Source organism: Micropterus salmoides, unplaced genomic scaffold, assembly GCF_014851395.1.
Source record: "Micropterus salmoides isolate LMB-PRFRI ecotype aquatic unplaced genomic scaffold, ASM1485139v1 Ms_hic_scaffold_6, whole genome shotgun sequence".
In the NCBI taxonomy this organism is placed as follows: Eukaryota; Metazoa; Chordata; class Actinopteri; order Centrarchiformes; family Centrarchidae; genus Micropterus; species Micropterus salmoides.
This window is the reverse complement of record NW_024044348.1, coordinates 200143-221667: the sequence shown is the minus strand read 5'-3', so window position 1 is coordinate 221667 and position 21525 is coordinate 200143. Positions and strand designations below refer to the sequence as shown.

The following is a 21525-nucleotide window of genomic DNA, read 5'->3' as shown; positions in this document are numbered from 1 at the left end:
CCCTTTAAGTCTTAATTTCTCCTTGGCTAAGGAATTTACTTAAAGATGTTGCACAGAATCCCTCCAATGGTTTCCTTATGTAAGGAAAAGCATTCAGGCGTACAGCAATAAAATTCTGCTGTTACCATGGAGACTGTTTGCAGCAGGACTTGACCTGTTATCACTGTAAACTACAAAGTTGGAAAGAAAAGAAGAAAGAAATGGCAGGAAAAAAAGACAAGACAACAGAATTGGTCAGAGGAGGAAAAAATTGTACTTCTGGAGGAATTTAATAAAAGAAAGCAGGTAATAAAAAATAAATTTGATCCGCAAATTACGGTAAACAAAAAAACAACGGATGTGGGAGGAAATTGCTTTAAAAATAAATTCAAGAAGTCTTGTTAAGAGGTCCATCCAGGAGATTCAAAAGAAATATGACCACTTGTCTGTTCTTGCCAAAAAAGAGAGAACCAACTATAGGAGGGAGTCCAAGAAAACAGGAAAGAATAACTTTATTTGTGCGTGTGTGTGTGTGTGTGTATATATATAATTTATTTTCTACTTTAAATCCTTTTCCTTAGTTTGGTTGCTAAGATCCTTTTGTGCAACGGTTGAACACACTTGAGGGATTCCATAAGTATAAGAACAAGAAAAGGAAATACTTAAGTTAACATTTTGAGGAAACATTAAGGAGAAGACTTAAGGTGTTTTGTGCAACCAAATGTATATTAAGGAACCTTAACTCAGGCTTTAGAGAAAATCTTAACGTAAGGGGTTTTGTGCAACCGGCCCCTGGTTCTCTGAGCACTATGGGCCTTTCTCATTTCCCAAATTACTCCTCGACTCTTCGATCCTCGAGCGTGTGACATGGGAATCGATCTCAGCACGCCATCTTGAAGGACATCTCAGTTGTTAAAATGCACATCGAGGATCGAGGAGGCTTGCTGGAGGAACTACAAGCGAAGATACATCGGTGTACCCTTTGGGGAAGTCTTTTCAGCCGCTGTGACGTTTACAAGAGGAGTGTCAAGCAGCTGGACCAATTCACAGCCGGAGCAGGACGCTGCAGGGTTCATGCTGTATCAGTTAAGTCTATTAAAAATAATAAAATGAGCGATCAAACTTTCTGCCCTTCACCGTTTGTGTAGCAGAGATCACAGCTCTAACAGTGGACACATGATGCAGCTGTGCAACACGTCATATTTAACTGACAGTGTGTTTCCTCGACTCCTCTCTCCTCGCGTCTCCTCCTTGACTCCTCCAGCTCGCATCTCGGGTGGGAGGGACTAAGATGCACCTCGAGGAGTCGAGGAGGTGGAAATTTGGGAAATGAGAAAGGCCCGTCGTGACGCTGACCTGTTCCTGTTCTCGCCTGCCTGCCAAGCTCTGTTGGCAGAGAGAGAGGGAGAGGGGAGGAGCTCAGGTGCCTTTCAAGGAGCCGTGTGCATAAAGTAGCTCGTCACTGTCGCTTTTCGTGAGCCGACCAATCACAGCCTGGATGGGTCGGGACATTAAAAAATGGCTGACTGCCATATGTGTCGGTTCCACTAGGGATGCTGAGGACATGTCAGCGCCAGAATGTCCCCACCACTTTTTGAAAGCATTTGTTAAAGATATTCTGAAAAACAGCTTGCAACAAGAAATGTTACTTAACTAAAAATGCTTTGAGAACAATGTATTAGCACAATAAAAAAAACATGTAATGGAATTTAAATATAGAAGAAGCAAATGTACATTGTACAAAAATAGTTACAAAAAAATAGTCACCTGCCATTTTGTGTTTCCCTTCATATAAATAAAGACATTTCCACCATAAATAGGTGCAGAAAATGTCTCCAGAATGCAGTAAATTAGGAGTTTAATGCTCACCCCCACGCCCCCACTCACATATTTCAGCATCAAATATTTCTTCAAAACAATGTTATAATATCATCTGGTCTTGTTCTCGTGACCCAAGTGTATTATCACACCAAAAGTCAGATCATGTCCAACGTTGTCCATGTCCAGTGGATGGCTATATCAAACCTGTTCCTGTTTAGCTTAGAAGCCCCAACATCCAGGATTTACTTCCACACACAAACACTGTTCAGTTACAAGACATGAGGAAGTCACGGAGCAGCTGACTGTATTAAATCTATTAGCCTGAAGTCACATTTATTCACTTTTCCACATCTTTATTAATTCCCTCTGATTTGTATTTTCCTGTGTCTTCCTCTCACAGTCACAGCTCTTAGACCTTTCTTCTGTCTCCAGATTCCTCCCAACTCCCATTTCAGCGTTTATTTCGGTCGCCCCGCGGCAAGGATACGGATAAAAGGATTAACTTTATCATCTACCAGTTTAGAGCTCTTAAACTCAGCCTGACGGCCCCCCTGAAAATTGACAAGATGGATGCCAGAGAGGCTCCATTCAATACACGTTAAATTCATTTCCCCCGTTTATTACACAGAGGGAAGCTGAAGAGTTTTAAGGCTGAAATATGGAAGAAAAAAAACCCACCAAAGCAGCAAATGCACCAACAGTATGAGCAGTCTGTACTACATACTGTATTTCATAGTAGATTTGTTTTTTTTTAAATAAGTAATGGACCAAATGACTGAAAGGGACTGCTCGTATGGAGCCATATATTAATTTGCAGAAGATGGTGGAGGCCAAACATCTTCAGAGGGGATCACCACGATGCTCTGTCTCTGCTGGATGTGGAAGAAGGCAGCTGTTTGCTATAGCGTGTGAGTTATAACTATGGAAGGCCACTTCAGAATCAGAATCATTTTTATCGTTTGCAAGGGGGGAGTGTCAGTAGGGGTCCCGGGCCTTGTTAATGAGGCTGCAGACGGGAAGAAACTGTATTTGATGGACCGCAGCCTCCTGCCAGAGGGGAGAGTCTGAAACAGTTTGTGTCCGGGGGTTGGAGGGGTCAGCTGCAGTCTTTCCTGCTCGCCTCAGAGTCCTCGAGGCGTACAGGTCCGTCACTGTGATGGGAAAAAAGATCCTGGAATTCATTAAAATGAGAAACTTTCTCAAAGAAATGACTTAGCTTCTCAAAATAATCACTTAACATCTAACAGTCAGCATCAAGTCACCATCGATGCTGCCTTCAAAACTGGCCGTTAGTGGGGCAGCTTGAAGGCGTCTCAGGAGACAGGAAGAGATTGTTCGAGCAATTTCGAACAGCACTCGATGCCTCGCTGTCCTGATTGACACCTCCTGAGACTGCAGTTTAGCCCGTTTCCAACACAGCCAAAGACTTAGCATCTCAACATAATCACTTAGCATTAGCATCTCAACATAATCACTTAGCAGTAGCATCTCAACATAATCACTTAGCATTAGCATCTCAACATAATCACTTAGCATTAGCATCTCAACATAATCACTTAGCATTAGCATCTCAACATAATCACTTAGCATTAACATCTCAACATAATCACTTAGCATTAGCATCTCAACATAATCACTTAGCATCTCAACATAATCACTTAGCATTAGCATCTCAATATAATCACTTAGCATTAGCATCTCAACATAATCACTTAGCATCTCAACATAATCACTTAGCATTAGCATCTCAACATAATCACTTAGCATTAGCATCTCAACATAATCACGTAGCATTAGCATCTCAACATAATCACGTAGCATTAACATCTCAACATAATCACTTAGCATTAGCATCTCAACATAATCACTTAGCATCTCAACATAATGACTTAGCTTCTCAACATAATATCTTAGCATTAGCATCTCAACATAATCCCTTAGCATTAGCATCTCAACATAATGATTTAGCATCTCAACATAATTACTTAGCATCTCAACATAATCACTTAGCATCTCAACATAATGTTTTAGCATTAGCATCTCAACTTAATGACTTAGCATCTCAACATAATGACTCACTTAGCATCTCAACTTAATGACTTAGCATCTCAACATAATGACTCACTTAGCATCTCAACATAATATCTTAGGATCTCAACAAAATCACTTAGCATCTCAGCATAATCACTTAGCATCTCAGAATAATCCCTTAGCATTAGCATCTCAACATAATCCCTTAGCATCTCAACATAATCCCTTAGCATCTCAACATAATCCCTTAGCATTAGCATCTCAACATAATGACTTAGCATCTCAACATAATTACTTAGCATCTCAACATAATCACTTAGCATTAGCATCTCAACATAATTACTTAGCATTAGCATCTCAACTTAATGACTTAGCATCTCAACATAATGACCTAGCATCTCAGCATTATCATCTCAACATAATGACTTAGCATTAGCATCTCAACATAATCACTTAGCATCTCAACATAATGACTTAGCTTCTCAACATAATATCTTAGCATTAGCATCTCAACATAATCACTTAGCATTAGCATCTCAACATAATCACTTAGCATCTCAACATAATAACTTAGCATCTCAACATAATGTCTTAGCATTAGCATCTCAACTTAATGACTTAGCATCTCAACATAATGACCTAGCATCTCAACAAAATGACTTAGCATTAGCATCTCAACATAATAACTTAGCATCTCAACATAATGTCTTAGCATTAGCATCTCAATTTAATCCCTTAGCATTAGCATCTCAACATAATTACTTAGCATTAGCATCTCAACATAATAACTTAGCATCTCAACATAATGACTCACTTAGCATCTCAACATAATCCCTTAGCATCTCAACATAATGACTCACTTAGCATCTCAACATAATTCCTTAGCATCTCAACATAATCCCTTAGCATTAGCATCTCAACATAATTACTTAGCATTAGCATCTCACCATAATGACTTAGCATCTCAACATAATCACTTAGCATCTCAACATAATCCCTTAGCATTAGCATCTCAACATAATCCCTTAGCATAAGCATCTCAACATAATGACTTAGCATTAGCATCTCAACATAATAACTTAGCATCTCAACATAATCACTTAGCATTAGCATCTCAACATAATCCCTTAGCATTAGCATCTCAACATAATGACTTAGCATCTCAACATAATCCCTTAGCATTAGCATCTCAACATAATGACTTAGCATCTCAACATAATCCCTTAGCATTAGCATCTCAACATAATGACTTAGCATCTCAACATAATGACTTAGCATCTCAACATAATGACTTAGCATCTCAACATAATGACTTAGCATCTCAACAAAATGACATAGCATCTCAACTTAATGACTTAGCATCTCAACTTAATGACTTAGCATCTCAACATAATCACTTAGCATCTCAACATAATCACTTAGCATTAGCATCTCAACATAATCCCTAAGCATTAGTATCTCAACAAAATGACTTAGCATCTCAACATAATGACTTAGCATTAGCATCTCAACATAATGACTTAGCATCTCAACATAATGTCTTAGCATTAGCATCTCAACATAATGACTTAGCATCTCAACAAAATGACATAGCATCTCAACTTAATGACTTAGCATCTCAACTTAATGACTTAGCATCTCAACATAATATCTTAGCATCTCAACATAATGACTTAGCATTAGCATCTCAACATAATGACTTAGCATTAGCATCTCAACATAATCACTTAGCATCTCAACATAATCACTTAGCATTAGCATCTCAACATAATCACTTAGCATTAGCATCTCAAAATAATCACTTAGCATTTCAACATAATCACTTAGCATTAGCATCTCAACATAATCACTTAGCATCTCAACTTAATGACTTAGCTTCTCAACATAATCACTTAGTATCTCAACATAATCACTTAGCATCTCAATTAATTATTTAATGAATTAAGAAGTAATAATGACTTAGCATCTCAACATAATCACTTAGCATTAGCATCTCAACATAATCACTTAGCATTTCAACATAATCACTTAGCATCTCAACTTAATGACTTAGCTTCTCAACATAATCACTTAGCATCTCAATTAATTATTTAATGAATTAAGAAGTAATAATGACTTAGCATCTCAACATAATCACTTAGCATTAGCATCTCAAGATAATCACTTAGCATCTCAACATAATCACTTAGCATCTCAATTAATTATTTAATGAATTAAGAAGTAATAATGACTTAGCATCTCAACATAATCACTTAGCATTAGCATCTCAACATAATCACTTAGCTTCTCAACATAATCACTTAGCATCTCAATTAATTATTTAATGAATTAAGAAGTAATAATGACTTACAGGATCTTTTTCTATGGGCTTCCATAGATAAAACTGTTGTTGTCAGTGAATTCAAGTTGCCAACAATTTAATCAATGCAGCTTTCAGTGTGTAAGTTTTAGTGTCATCTAGTGGTGAGAGTTGCAAATTACAACCAACAGCTCACTCACAGCTCACCCTCCCTAAATTGCATTTCTGTCAATAGATTCTCCGAAATATTACACACTGGACCTTTGAATACTAGGCACAGTGAGTTTTTTCAGTCAAGCAGTTTTGTTGGTCAATGATGTGTTTGAGTCGTTTATGCTATTACATAAAAATGTCTACAATGCGCTCATGCCTACCTGGTTTTTAGGGCTGCTAGTAATGTTTATTGTCTTTGAATTAATTGGTTACTCGGTTAGTATTACTACCAACCAGTTCCCTAAATCATGTTGACAACAACAAGTGAAACTGAAAAAGTAGCAGGTTCTACATACCAAAAATGCTCATGTAAATTTGTCACATAATGAAACGCGTCTCAGATGTTTATCACGTGTGAAAACATTAGTTTTACATCTAATATCGCAGGGTTTCATTGTTGATAAATTCACATCATATTTCACGTCTTAAACATAAGTTCCTACGTGTTTTTCCAGAACCAGCAAATACTTAATAATGTAATTTACTCACAAGACTTTTCAAATGATCCTGCTGGAGCTGTATTTATCTGTGTTTATTGGTTGAATTTGCTTGAATTTAGTCACACATGGCCACACAAATGATGGCTCCTCTGTCAGGACTGAGTATGTAAGTAATTACTGAAGTAAACAAACAGGCACTGAGCACACCCACGGCAGCAGCACTGAAGCTGCAGCCCGTCACCAGCACCCACTCTGTTCCCAGCAGATGTCAGTGTTACATAATGACTCTCTGATGTAACACACACACACACACACACACACACACACACACACACACACACTGAGCATGTGTTCAGTGGCACAAAAACATGAGGAAACACAGCAAATGATTTCCAGAACATATTAAACCAGAACACCTGGAAATTTCAGGTGCAGATTTATAATCTGAGGGCAAATCAACTGCTGTGTTTGCTGAGAACTTTGAATCAAAGTGGACGTCATTTATATTGATTGAAGCTTCGGTTGTAGTGATGCTAGGGCCGTGCCCGTTCCAAGGGGCCGGAGTTACGCCTCCCTGCGCTTTTTAGAGTAAAGTGCAGTGCTTGTTCAAAATGTGATGCTCCATCCACACTACCACATTTTTGTTTTACAACTCAGACCCTCCACCCAAACAACTTAAAAGCACACACTCCAAAAGACTGTTTTGTATTCTCACTTTTGTGCAAGGAAGAATATACACCTGAAATGCATGGACTGCAAGCCTCCAACATTTGCCAGGTGGCATATGGTCATTTTTAAAATCTTACCTATGGAATATCTGACGTACAGGTCAAAGTGTAGGATTAAGGTATTTTATAGACAATATGGATACTAGACTAGCAACCATTGTGCTAAAAGGTCTGGTAGATCACATGTGCGTGACATGGCCCCTCCCTCCCCCTTCTTTTGTTTTTATTTAGTTTTTTTCTTGTGTGTGTCCAATACTGTACTGTATTTAGGAGAGCGCCAAAAAACGTTACTGTCATGAAGGGGGGTATGTTATGGTCTTCTCCTTCAACACTGCCTTGCCTGTTGGCCTGGTTTTGTATTTGGTGGTTCATGTAAAAGTCTAATAAAGAAAACAATAAAAACTTCTGATACGTTTCCGCCTGCCGTCCAGACTGAAACGTTTAATCCGAACAGTTAAAACAGAAGTTTGAAGACGCGGCTGACCTTGTTTTGGTTTTAAAACGGGTGAAATTCACATTTGGCTTCCTGAAGCAGGAACACGATGCTACTGACAGAGTTTTAGTTTGGTGTTTTGATTACAATATGTTGTACTGTGTAAATAACACAAATACTCTTGTACTGTGCATGTCGCCGTATTTACTTTGCGATGACTCCCAGCCTGTTTCCTGCTGCCACAGTCTCTTTGTCCTCCCGTGTTACTTTCAGTTACTGTTCTTTGTTCGTCTCTACTAGTAATTTTGTCTTTCGCCGAATCTCCTGAAACTGCAAAGTAGACAATAGAAGAATGGAAACTTTATTGTTGTTGTACATGTGCAACAAATTTGGATGCAATCAGTGCAACAACAAGTGTGAACAGGTAAATAAATTAGTGCTGGGCAACGATAAAATTTTTTAATCGCGAACAATGTTATTGTTACGCGTAAAATTGAATAATGAATTCTAAAGTAGTGTATTGCACAATTTTAATTTAAATGTACTGCTATATACACAAAAGTGTAATAACATGTGGTTTGCAAACACTTGCAGTGTTCCCTTTACACAGCAGCAATAAATTATTTATTGTAAATCTCAACTTAAACATTAATGTAATCAAATCAAATATTAAACCAAAGCTATAATTGTTAATTAATTAATGTGTTAACGTGATAATAACACGTTAACGTGCCAAGCCCTAAAATAAATATAATCGTTTACTGGCTATGACAAAAGATAAAAGTATTAAAGATAAATGTGGAATTTGGAAGGGCAGGGTGTCTTTCCTGTAAAGAGTCTTTGTAGGACTTGCCCTCGGTGCGTGCCTTTTTGTCCTCAAAGCTGAATCATGTGTCTCAAAACTGAAATATAGAAAAAAGAAGATCCAGGCTGAACATTTCTAGAAATAACAAACCACCAGCATGTGACACTCTCACCTTGTTCATGTGATGCTTTGTGAAGTCAGATAACATTTTGATATGAAAGATAAGACTGCAGGGACACGGTGCTGTTGAGGACACGACTTTGTGCAGGCAGGTGATGTGCACATTCAGCTGATTGAGTACTTGATATCTCATGTGTCAGTGAGGATTAATGAGAGCTGCTCCACTGCTACTCCCTCTGCACTTTGAATTATAGCAGCAAAATAACCAACTAGTCCAGTTATAATGTTTGTAGGCAGTGGAGTCATTCGGTCGACAGAACACAGAATCAGCTTGAAACATCTACAAATAGTCTTAAAGACTAACTTGAAGAGGGCCCAGGGGCCAGATGGACGAAACTGTTTAGATTCAAGATTAAAACTGAACACATAAAGACAGAAATACACAGATGCATTCCTTTTGTCAGATTTATAAATCCTCATGTAAGCCAGTTCGCCATAAATGGATGTAAAAATGCCCTTAAACATCAATGTGTCTTTCGATACTTCTGCACACACTCGTTAGACCTGTCAATGAACAGAACGGCAAGGAGGAAGTGCAATGACTCAGATTGTGTTGCATCTCCGAGGTTCTAAAACAGCATCAGAACAGCTGCCATTTCATGGCTATTTATAGCGCTCATATCATGGGTGAAAGGTAAAAAGCGTACGCGTGGTTTTGTGTGTTTACACATCGATTAAACATCTGGTGAAGGTGATTTTTGCTCATTTGGTTCTCTGGCACAACTCTGTCCACATTCAAAAACAAACAGAAAACCTTTTTTCTCTGGTCAGTTCATTTATTATAATGTGACTTGCAGTCAGTGCACAAGATAAAAACATACAAGTATCACAAGTACAAAAAACAAACAATGTGACCAGTACATACAATACTCTGAAAACACCATAAAAACATAAAACAATCTCAAAAATGTGAGGTTTACCTGAGACGATTTAGCAGGGTTGTTGCACAGGGAACAAAGGAGTTTTTTCTCATATCTCAGCAGCCACCTTCACAATATTGTTCAGGTGTTTTTTGTCCCTAATGTTCAGGTTACCATACCATGCAATCATAGACAAAGTAAGAACACATCTCAGGTTCACGATTAGTTACAGTCAGTGTGTCCGCACATCGAGTTTGCAAAGAAATGTACTACTGTACATAAATAAAATTGCTTTGCCATAATAAAACCATGCTATAGTTAGCTGTGCACATGCTGTGTGGGGAAAAGATGTCTCGGGCAGTGACAGTTTGATGTAAATTTGGAGTGAAGCTATGAGAGGAACAAAGAGATGAAATCACACACAGACATGTTCACAGTTGGAGTATCTTCAGTCCTTCAGCATCTCATCTGTCTGCAGAACAGAGCAGCAGTTAGTGCAGAGATAACACGCACACCGCACTGTCACCGAGCTGTGTTTACCCCCGAGGCCTCTGCGCGCGCACACAGTCTCTTGTGGGTATTGCATGAAAACCTAGTACCTCCAACGTGTCACTCATCCGGATGCTGAAAAAGAGACTTTCTCTTTTGATTCAACATCATATAAGTTACTGGCAGGTTCCACTGGGGATTGAACCCAGGTCCTTCTGCGTGTAAAGCAGACGTGATGACCACTACACTATGGAACCTCTGATAAAGGATTTCGCTAATGCATACATACATTTAACTGACGCCTTTACCCAGAGCACTTTACAGTTGCTATATGTGTCAGAGGTCGTACGCCTCTGCTCAGGGACACTTTGGTGGATGTGTCACAGTGGGGAGTTGAACCCTGGTCTGTCGCACTAAAAGCATGCGTTACCATCCCTATGAAACAGCAAGTGTAAAAGAGTGATCTGCATCTAAATGTGGTGCTGAACTAACTGTAACATTTAAATTATATCCCAAAGACTGTTAGTCTGTATTTGCTTTTTGACACTTACCCTTTAAGAGAGTGTTTTGCTTAAAGAGAAAATTCAGTTCAGCTTTCCTTTCTGATTCTACTTCAGATTAGATAACTGCTGGTTCCACTGGGGTTTGAACCCAGGACCTTCTGCGTGTAAAGCAGACGTGATGACCACTACACTATGGAACCTTGCTTATGTGGTAAGTCACTGTTGGAATAAAACACAGTGGGACTTCTGTGAGAGGCTTCTTTCTATCAATACTTATCGAGTCTCTGTATTTTTCAATCTGGACCAAAACCAACCACCAATATCGCTTTGAAATCCCCCACTCGCTTGACAAAAACATGAATTATACTTTGCAGAACACGGGGGCTGCAGTGACAGATGTGGTGGCTTTGACTGTTTCTGGCTGAACAAAAAGGATCTTGCTCTCTCTGCAGGGATCCTTTCCATAAAGTTGTGAGACATTTACAATAACGATCTGAGCCTGTCAGCCACAAAAACAAGCTCTTCAGTGGACGTAATTTGACGGGTGGCAAGGACGACTTTGATTACAGCTTCGATGCGCTGCGGCCGACTGCAGGTCGCTCGCTCAGTACTGGATCAGTTTCAAAAACTGTTGTTCGTCACTTGGACACATAGGAAAACAGGGTCTAGGGCCCCGTCCATACTACTGCGTTTTGGTTTTAAAACAGAGACCCTTTGCTATGTTTGCACCTCCCGTCCAGACTAAAATGGTGAAAATGAAGACTTAAAACGGAGAGGTTTGAAAATGCTGCCAACCCCGTTTTTCGTTTCAAAGCTCCAGTAGCATTTTAGTGAAGACGGGCAAAAACGGAGGACTTTAGAAACGATGACGCAGACGCTTATGTTTGGTTCTCAAGTCATGCAAAGCAGAAACATGATGCTACTGACAGAGTTTTTGACTTGGTATTTTTATTACAATATTCTGACTCACAGCCTACACTTGTACTGTGCACGTCTCCGTTTACTTTTCTTCGTCTGCAGTACTTTATTCTTTCGCCAAATCTTCTGTAACTACAGAACAGACCATCTGCTTCATGTTTACACCGGCAAACGCACGCCCAGTGTAGGTGAACGGCCACTAGATGTGCGTTTTCAGTTGTTTTAATATAGACGGAGATCAACTCTAAATCGCTGGCGTAGACGGAGATCGTATTCATTTTAAAACAGAACTTGTGTATGAAGGTGATGTTGAACAGTCTAGCAGTTCCTGTAAAAACTCTGCCTCCAGAGTTGCACAAGAAAACAGACGTTTTCTTACCTCCAATAATCAAAAGTGTCTGATTGACTGAAAGTTATAATTAAATGTCCAGCTTGGATTGAATTTCACAACCTTACTGTTTCACCTGACTTGTTTTATATGAACTCCCCATGCTGCACTGCACTCTACATATTTTTACCATGCACAGTACCTTGCTGGTGCACTGTACTGTTTGTCATGTGCAGGGCTTTTTGCTCATGTCTGTGCACGCAGCTTTGAAAAGGCGCATCCATCGGGTCCATATGGGGGCCCCGAGGGCAGGAGGGGGATGGTGTGTGTGTGGAAGTATGTGTGTATGTGGTTTGGGGAGGCTGCACAGAAGGCTGAGCAGCATGTTTCTTTCTCACTATGGAGTCCAACTGGATCTCCAAGAGGCTCAAACCACCTATTTAATATATTTAATAAGCGCGGGAGGGGATGGTGTGATCTGTGTGGCGTTTATTTAGACTCAGTCCCACAGACACTGTCCTGCTGCCCCAAATACTCACTGGAGCACCATATGTGGACTCATCCGCCGCTGAAAATAGTCCCCAACAAATGCACTAGCAGCAGTGTTGTGTCGACAGGACAGGCGAAGAATGACTTCTTAAGCTTGGAGATCCAACGCTTCCCAGATAAAAGCAAAGCGGGGACTCAGTGACCACAGACGCCTTTACAGCAGCGTGTTTGGTTGCCTGGTGGTACTTCCCCCGGCTCAGATACCTGACGAACACTGTGTTGGGAGCTGCTTCAGCAGCAGCGGTGTGTCGGTTGTGTTTGGCTGCTGGTGATAAGCTGCTGCTGTCTGAGGTGGCAGAGAACGTTACTGTGGTTAGACAGGAAACAACTAGCAGGAGACCACAGGAGTGTGTGTGTGTGTTTGTGTGTTTGTGTGTTTGTGTGTTTGTACTCCTATGAAAACCTTGTGCTATGAAAACCACTCATGAACTTCAGATTAGAGGCATTGTCTGCACAGTTGTAAAGGAATGGTTCTCTTGCTCGAACGTGAAGAAGCGTTTTACCCAATATGGTGAACTGTTCCTTTAAGAGGAATTAATTAATATATAATTTAATATTAAAATGTAATATTTATCTAAATTCTGGCATTTTAGACCACTGGGCCACACCAACGACCCATGACATTGAGTAGGAGTTTTAGTTTTTGCACGAAATTCTCTCTGGCTATATTCGGAACCACCTACTGCGTAGTATCGGCGACCGCAGTATGCAGCGCGTACTACATAATGCATACTGCGTTTCATAGCTGTATGCAGTATGAAACTGTTAGATCAGTTTATTTTGCAGTGTGCTTAGCCGTTTTCCGGACACAGTATGCGAGGTAGACTGGTCCGATCACTACAACAACAGGGTATTTTTTGGCATACTGCAGATTTTCCTTTTGTTTGCATACTACATTTAGGCCAAATCAGTACGCACTGCTAGTACAGTAGCTGAGCTGTGGTGGTGGAGGGATACATTGCTGGTTGTGAGTCGGTTTGTCGCAGAGACAAAACACTGACAGTAAAGTTCATCCCTACTTGATTTATCTAATTTGGATGAAGCCTCACACAGTGTTGGCGTCGTCTGGAAATCATTTTACCCCTTTGAAATGTGACAGATTTTCTCTCATACAGTTGTTTTTTTCCGACTGCTAACCTGCATCAGTCAGAGCAGAAGCCACTTTTATAAAACGCCTCACACAGTCAGCGTTACCAACATGCATCTTGGCCAAACAGTTAATCTCACCTCCAAAACTCACTCAAAACACTTCATACATGTCTGAAAATAAACTCAGTTCTCACTCAGAAAGCAAACACTGTAACACTCTAACCTAAAAAACATAAAGCACAAACTTTAATCTTTGAAGTTTAAATTCTGTTTGTCAGTTGTTTACACAGTAACACTGAAACAGGAGCCACAATGACCACAATCTGTAATTCCTGTACCAACCTCCTGAAACAATTCTGCTAAAATACAAGCACATTTCCTGCTTTACACTCAGACTGCAGTTCAAACCCACGCCTTTCTTCCAAAACTACACACAATTCTCAATGCACATAGACGTTAACATAAAATTTAAGTACAGATATTCTGTTTTAAATGCGTTTTAAACAGCTCTCAATTCTTAAAATGTTTAATGTTCTGCAGTGGTGCTATATGTTTTTGCAGCCCGGTAGGTGATATGGTTGCAGAGGTTCCATAGTGTAGTGGTCATCACGTCTGCTTTACACGCAGAAGGACCTGGGTTCAATCCCCAGTGGAACCTGAACTTTGATAAATCTTACTGTCTGCAGATGTAGCTTTGACCCAAAAAACAATTGAGTTTCGACGTGTCCTGCCCTACTGTGCTGTGATTGGCTAGTTCTAGTCACTTGTGATTGGATGCTGGCAAAAAACAACAACCCTATATGAAAGTGACAGTACAGAGGGGTGGTAAAACTAGTATCTTGACAACACTAGTTGGGGTTTCGATTCTTTGCTCCTCCTCTCCACGTGATATTATCGTAGACAACAAAAAAAACACATGATTGATTTGGAAGTGGCTTGAAATGTGATTCTACTCAGATTTCTACATATTGTCTCAGACAGAGATCAGTTCTGAAACGCAGCTAAAACGCTAGTAGTGTGGTGTCATCACATCTGTTGCACATCAGATCAGAGCCACACATGGAGGTGGTTTGAAATGCGAGTATGCTCAGATTTCTGCAGATGCTTCTCAGTCCAGACGCTCTGGCTGCTTAAAAATCTTTATTTCAACATCTCTGTTGATATTTTTGAGCAGGTGGTTCCATAGTGTAGTGGTCATCACGTCTGCTTTACACGCAGAAGGACCTGGGTTCAATCCCCAGTGGAACCATGACCTTGTTGTTTTGTGAAATCAACAAAGTTAGAATTTGGCATTGCCACTGTTGGTGTCCAAATTCCCCAGTTCTTGATCTAATCATGCATCTGTAGGATGTGCTGGACAAACAAGTTGTGTGCAAGCCAAATCTTTTTATTTTTTTATTTTTTTTTATTTTTCTGCAATCAAAGCAATCTGACGGCGGGCCAAATATTATTGCTGACGGGCCGGTTCTGGCCCGCGGACCGCCTATTGCCGACCACTGACTTAGAGGATCTGCTAACGTCTTGGTTCCCTACATCACAGCACACCTTCAGGTGGTCATAGTGTTATCATAGTGCTTCGTACCGAAAGCGAGAGATTATCCACTGATCTCAGTGTTCGATTCCTGGCTGCACGTGTTGAGGAGTCCTGGTTGGACCAGTAACTTGTGTTGTATGAATGATGAAAATGTTCCTGATTCTTTAGTTTAAAGGAGAACTCCACTGATTTTACACATGACAGTTTACCGGTCCTGGTTAGTCCTCCTCAGCCTGTAGAAATCGCTGAATAGGGTAATGATGATGTCACAGTGAGGTCGTTCCCCAGAGGAACCAGGGTTCTACTATAATCAGTTGAGGAGTCAACTGAGGCCTTGTTCAGACTTCTAGCCCGGACTTCTAGATGTGGTCATCACATCTGCTTTACACGCAGAAGGTCCTGCGTTCAATCCCCAGTAGAACCCCAACTTTGGTCTTACTGTCTGAAGATGCAGATGCAGCTTTGCACCCCAGGTGATGGGAACCAGCTCCTTCTTGTGCTGAGCGACTGCTCCACTAATCTCGGAGTTTGCGGTTTGATTCCTGGTTCCTCCTGTTCACGTACTGATGTGTCCTGGCTGGACCAGCGGTAGGAGGTGTTTTGCATAAAAGTGCTGTATGAATGATGATTTCCAAAAAATGCTCCTTATACTTCCTGATTTTGTTAAAGGAGAACTACATTTTCACACATGACTGTGTGTTAAGTCCTTTTACCTCCTCAGCCGGTAACAATTGTTGAACAGGGTAAAAATAGCCCTAATGATGTCATAATGATGTCATCAGAGTTATTTCCCCCAACTTTACGCAGGTGATATTTATTCGCTGTAAAGAGAAAAGGTCAAAACGTTGTGGTGATGCTATTTCCTGTCGTGATTCACACTCACGCCCAAAACTTTATTCAACACAGGTGCAGCTCAGTGACGCCAAATGGGGATAAAATATGCAGAAGTATAATAAAATGTACTGGATATATGAATCATTAATACATGCAGCTAACGCCATCTAAGATTCTCTCTGGTGTGGCTTTATTTAAACCATCTTCCCCGTGTTTCTGTCAGCAGCAGCAGTACTCGCTTCCTCTTGTCATTTTAAAACAAGTCACCAAGAGTTCACTCACATCTCTCTGTCTAATCCTTAAATCTCATTTTATCTCCTCCATCTTAAATCCTCATTTGCTGCTGCGGGCGACTGAAGGCAGCGAGAGGAAGGCGAGTTTTTTATATTTTATTTTTTTGAGCTCCCCAATGAGCGGTGATGAAATGACTTTGGCGGCTGCTGCTAATGCGCTATAATTGGTACGAGGAGCCACTCGCTCCGAACAATTATAAGATGTAGGAGCTGTAATCTCTGCTGAGACTCCAAGGAAGACGGACTCTCTACCTCTTTGGTATTTTATGTCTTTCTGAGCTTTAAAACAGTTTTCAGACACAGTGAAGCAGCAGAGATTAGTTTCTGACAGCACTGGTTGTACCTGCTGCAGCCTGGAGGAGAGCTGGAGAGTCTTTCTGTATCTGCAGACTGACGCCTGACACAGCCTCAGCAGTTCTGCAAACATGTTCACACTGTTTGCCAGTAAAAAACATGATGAATGCATTTCCTTCCACAAAACATGTATAAAGGAGGCTTTTTATATTTATACCCTCTTCTTTCCTGACTCAGCTGTTGATCGAGCAGCGTCAGTCGTGTAAAATAAACAATTTCTGCAGCTAAAGTGGAAACACATTTCAGCAACTTTTAGAAAAAAATCTAAACTGTCGTTTAAGTAAGTATTTAGACCTTTGCCACAACCTTGCATTGATTATATGGAGAGATCTGTAAGTCAATCAGATGTAAATAGAAGACAGCAGACTCAATGGAAACCTTCTGCAACACAACGGTAGAGGTTCCATAGTGTAGCGGTCATCACGTCTGCTTTACACGCAGAAGGTCCTGGGTTCAATCCCCAGTGGAACCAGAACTTTACTGTCTGAAGTTGAAGTGGCTTTGTACCAGAAACAAAGGGAAATGTTACCTGTACTGAGCGACAGGTCGTCCGCTAATCTCAGCGTCGGTGCTTTGATTCCCAGCTCCTCCCGCCCACGTGCTCATGTGTCCTGGTTGGACCAGCAACTTGTGCTGAATGAGTCCCTGAGGAAGTCCAAGTTACTAAAACTTTATGTTTATTGTTGTTTCTCACACTGAGTTAAGAGATCCGAGATGTGATTTATTAATGTCCCAGAGTTCACAGTGGATGTTAGAGCAAAAACTGTCAGTACGTCTCCACAATCACATTCGATGCACACATCTGGTTAAGTGTTTCTAAAGCTTGTAACGTTCCCAGGAGCTCAGTCCAGCTCAGAAATAACAAGGACTTTTCCAAGAGTGGTCTCTAGTGGCCCAGCTGAAGCCCGGACTTGAACCCAGACAGTATCAGTGAGGAAGATTAAAGATGGCAGCTCACAGATGCGACCTATCCGACCAAATCCATGTATCCAAGACTTGAAGCTCTAAATCCTGTTACGGTGTTTAAATGAAAACCAAAGAGCTGCTTTCCTCACCTCCAACTAGAAAAAGTACCCTGCCCCCCCACATGGGGGATTTCCTACTTGTGAACTCATATGAAAAAATCCCAACTTCTTGAGTAGCAGCTGAATGATGGCAGCACACACAATAAACAATAAATACTAGTATCAAATACTGAAGCTTGTTCTGCAGGGCTCAACGTTAAACTTCTTTGCAACTGGGCCAGTGGGTTTGAAACTTATTGGCCCTCCCTCCAAAAGTTATTTATCAGTGTCACAACAAAACCAAAGACTTATAAGTTGTTATTCTTTTATTCTTTTAACATGTTTAATTGTTTATTAAATACATCCTGAATATAAAAAAAACTAAACAAAATGTAATCATAGTTAACGTTATAAAAAACAAAAAGGTTAACAAAACAATTTACTTCTGTCTGCGTGGTTTTCAGACCCAGAGGCTGCCACTTGATACAGATTAGAGAACATTAGAGACCGTTATTGTCGAGCTCTGGCATGTAACTTGATGTAGAAATGTTTTGTCAGGGTTATTAGGTAGCTGGTTACAGTAAACAATCTCTGAAAGTCATCTTCTTTACCCAAACGTTGTTCAGGAAAATGTTAAAAATGCCAAGAAATGTAAAAACATTTGGAAATATAGCTTCCTACAACTTTTGCTGACTTCTGAGGAATACAAACTGATGTAGCTAGAAGGATACACAGTTAACGATATATATGGGGCACATGGCCGGTGTTGTCGGGGTAGGTTTTGGTGCTCCTCTTGGGGGGGCTGGGCCCCCGTCCGGGGATGAGATCGGCCTCCGGGGCTGGGCTCTGCCTGCACTCTGGGGAGGGATGCCTCTGGCTGGGCTGGGGGACCGTTGGCCTGGTTCTCCCGCGTTATCGCCCTGGCGGCGGGGAGCTTCCCGGCACGGCTTTCTGCTGTTCTTCCTTGGGGCGGGGTACAGCTTCCCCCTGGACATGCGGTCTTGGGTCCTTTGCGCTTTTGGGGGGCGCAGGGTACCCTGGCTTCTGGGGGTGGGGGTCTCTGCGCGGGTTGATCCGATTGCGGTTTGGTGGGCTGCGGTGGGATTGTGGGGCGATTGTCGATGCATCTTGATGCATTGTGTTTTTCCCTGGGCAGGGTCTCTGAATGGCTGCTGGGCGTTTAGTTTGTGCATTGGAGTCGGGGGGGGGCATTTCCTCGTTGGCTTGGAGGGACCAGTTTGCGTCCCTGTTTTGCTTCGTTGGCCTCGGATCCGTGCTTCCCCATTTCTCTGTCGGCCAGTTGTCGGACCCTCTGGATACTGAGGTATATAGTTAGTTTTCGGGATGTGCAGTGTGGGCAGGGCTGTGCTCCGGTTTGTTCTGGGTTTGTGCCTGGAGTCCTCGGCCCTTGACGGGTGGGTGGGTTGTTGGCGGCATGCAGCTGAGCTGGTTGATTTTGACTCGTTGCTGTTTTGGCTGGTGTTGCACGGTGGCCTGGTGGCCTGCTGGGCATGGGAGATGTCGGCTGGCGCCGGCGGCCTTAGTTTTTCCGGCGGTGGTGGGGGCGGCGGACTTTTATTGGCAGATGCACGGTGACCTGCGCGGCGCGTTTGCTGCCGGGCTGGGACTTGCTGCTGGTGTTTCTCTCCGCTGGCTTTCGCTGTTGTGTTCTGGCGATCTCTCTCTCTCGTTTGCCGACCTCTCACGCAGGATTCGCGGGGGGCTGCTGGGCATTGGGTGTCGCCGTTCTCGCGCAGTGCGCGTGTTGGGCTCGTCATTGTGCATTGGTGTTGATGATTGCGTGGCATTTGGGCGTTTTGGTTGTTCGCTGTGCGGCGGTGGGGTGGTGATTCGGGGGGAGCACTGGTCTATGTTGTGTGCGCGCAGCGGTCGGTCGGGCACTGCCCTCCCGCGGGTTACGTCTCTTGCGTTCCATCTGCATTGTGTTGTCAACTGGCATTTGGATGGTCGTATTTATATGTATAAATTTTATATTATTTTTTTATTATTTTATTTTTATTTTTGTGGGGGGCGTCTGTTGGTTGGGTCGGGGTCTTCTACATTTGCATCGCGGTGCATCTGAGAGTCTTTTATTTTTTTTCTTTTCCCACCTATTGGCTACTGGGGTTCTTGCCTGCCTGTTGCTGGGGTCGGTGTGGCACAGTCGTGGCGTCCTACTCTCACTAACAACTACATTCTTTAACAGGCTTATGCGCACACATGTACACACACACACACACACACACACAGACACAAACAAATTTAGGTTGTCCCTGGTAGAATTATTCCTGATGCTTTTCTTTCACTTACTTATTTAAATTAATTATTATTCCAGCTCTCGTGGCTGTGCTGTGTTGCGTATTTAGTGTGTGTGACTGTTTCTTGTTTTCATTTCTCTCTTAGTTGTCTTACTATGTCAGCTGTTTATTGCTGCTGTTCGGCTGGTTGTCTTTTACTATTATTATTATTTTATTGTTTTTTGTTTGTGTTTGTTTGTTGTTGTTGTTTTTCTCCTCCCAAGCCCCCTCTCTGTTCTATTGCAGTTTTCGTTGCTTTCTGCAATTGGTGTTTCCTCTGCTTTTCCCTGTTGTCCCCACCTTCCATCCCCCTTCTCTTCAGGTCTTGTCCTTTCTCTGTGCTGTCTGTTTGTGCCCCCCCATCCCCGTGTCTGCCCCCTGTCCGGCCCGGTGACAAATCAATACTAATTAAATAAATAATAAAACAGACAAAGGAGTATTTTAATACTCTCTTGTTAAAGTAAAATCTGTCTGGCACAATATGGTATCCAGCTCATCATACTCTATTTAGCATATTTATCACTTGGTTTGAATAAAATGGCCGTCCTTCTAATTAACACCAAGTGCGCTGCTGACAGGATGGAGGGGAGACTGTGATTCTTTCTGAATCATTAATAGCTGTAAGCATGTAGGCCGACTGTGAAAGTATCAGGCATGTTTGTTATTATTAATAATAATAATATTATTATCATATGACATTTTGCTACAATTATACCTTCTGCGGCTGTGTTTGCGACCTGACCTTTTTCTTTTCTCCATGAGAGGGAAGAATTTAGAAAGTTGCGTGGTGCTGCGGGGAGCCCCCAGCTGCAGTCGTGCATGGATCACACATAATATGTTCAATGTTAATATGTACATGTTCATGTAGGCCAGCAGGAACGGTAGAGGTTCCATAGTGTAGTGGTCATCATCTGCTTTACACGCAGAAGGTCCTGGGTTCAATCCCCAGTGGAACCAGAACTTTACTGTCTGAAGTTGAAGTGGCTTTGTACCAGAAACAAAGGGAAATGTTACCTGTACTGAGCGACAGGTCGTCCGCTAATCTCAGCGTCGGTGCTTTGATTCCCAGCTCCTCCCGCCCACGTGCTCATGTGTCCTGGTTGGACCAGCAACTTGTGCTGAATGAGTCCCGAGGAAGTCCAAGTTACTAAAACTTTATGTTATTGTTGTTTCTCACACTGAGTTAAGAGATCCGAGATGTGATTTATTAATGTCCCAGAGTTCACAGTGGATGTTAGAGCAAAAACTGTCAGTACGTCTCCACAATCACATTCGATGCACACATCTGGTTAAGTGTTTCTAAAGCTTGTAACGTTCCCAGGAGCTCAGTCCAGCTCAAAAATAACAAGGACTTTTCCAAGAGTGGTCTCTAGTGGCCCAGCTGAAGCCCGGACTTGAACCCAGACAGTATCAGTGAGGAAGATTAAAGATGGCAGCTCACAGATGCGACCTATCCGACCAAATCCATGTATCCAAGACTTGAAGCTCTAAATCCTGTTACGGTGTTTAAATGAAAACCAAAGAGCTGCTTTCCTTTTGTGATT

General features: G+C 41.7%; 6 non-coding genes across 6 annotated transcripts; 4 read left to right on the top strand and 2 right to left on the bottom strand.

Moving 5' to 3' along the window:
* Nucleotides 1-10462: 10462 nt before the first annotated feature.
* trnav-uac lies at nt 10463-10535 on the bottom strand. Its single transcript has one exon. It is a non-coding gene; the product is annotated as a tRNA-Val (tRNA).
* A 373-nt stretch (nt 10536-10908) lies between these two features.
* Nucleotides 10909-10981, bottom strand: trnav-uac. Its single transcript has one exon. It is a non-coding gene; the product is annotated as a tRNA-Val (tRNA).
* A 3269-nt stretch (nt 10982-14250) lies between these two features.
* trnav-uac lies at nt 14251-14323 on the top strand. Its single transcript has one exon. It is a non-coding gene; the product is annotated as a tRNA-Val (tRNA).
* A 518-nt stretch (nt 14324-14841) lies between these two features.
* trnav-uac lies at nt 14842-14914 on the top strand. Its single transcript has one exon. It is a non-coding gene; the product is annotated as a tRNA-Val (tRNA).
* Nucleotides 14915-17079: 2165 nt separating this feature from the next.
* Nucleotides 17080-17152, top strand: trnav-uac. Its single transcript has one exon. It is a non-coding gene; the product is annotated as a tRNA-Val (tRNA).
* A 3715-nt stretch (nt 17153-20867) lies between these two features.
* trnav-uac lies at nt 20868-20938 on the top strand. The gene has a single exon. It is a non-coding gene; the product is annotated as a tRNA-Val (tRNA).
* The last annotated feature ends 587 nt before the right edge of the window (nt 20939-21525 follow it).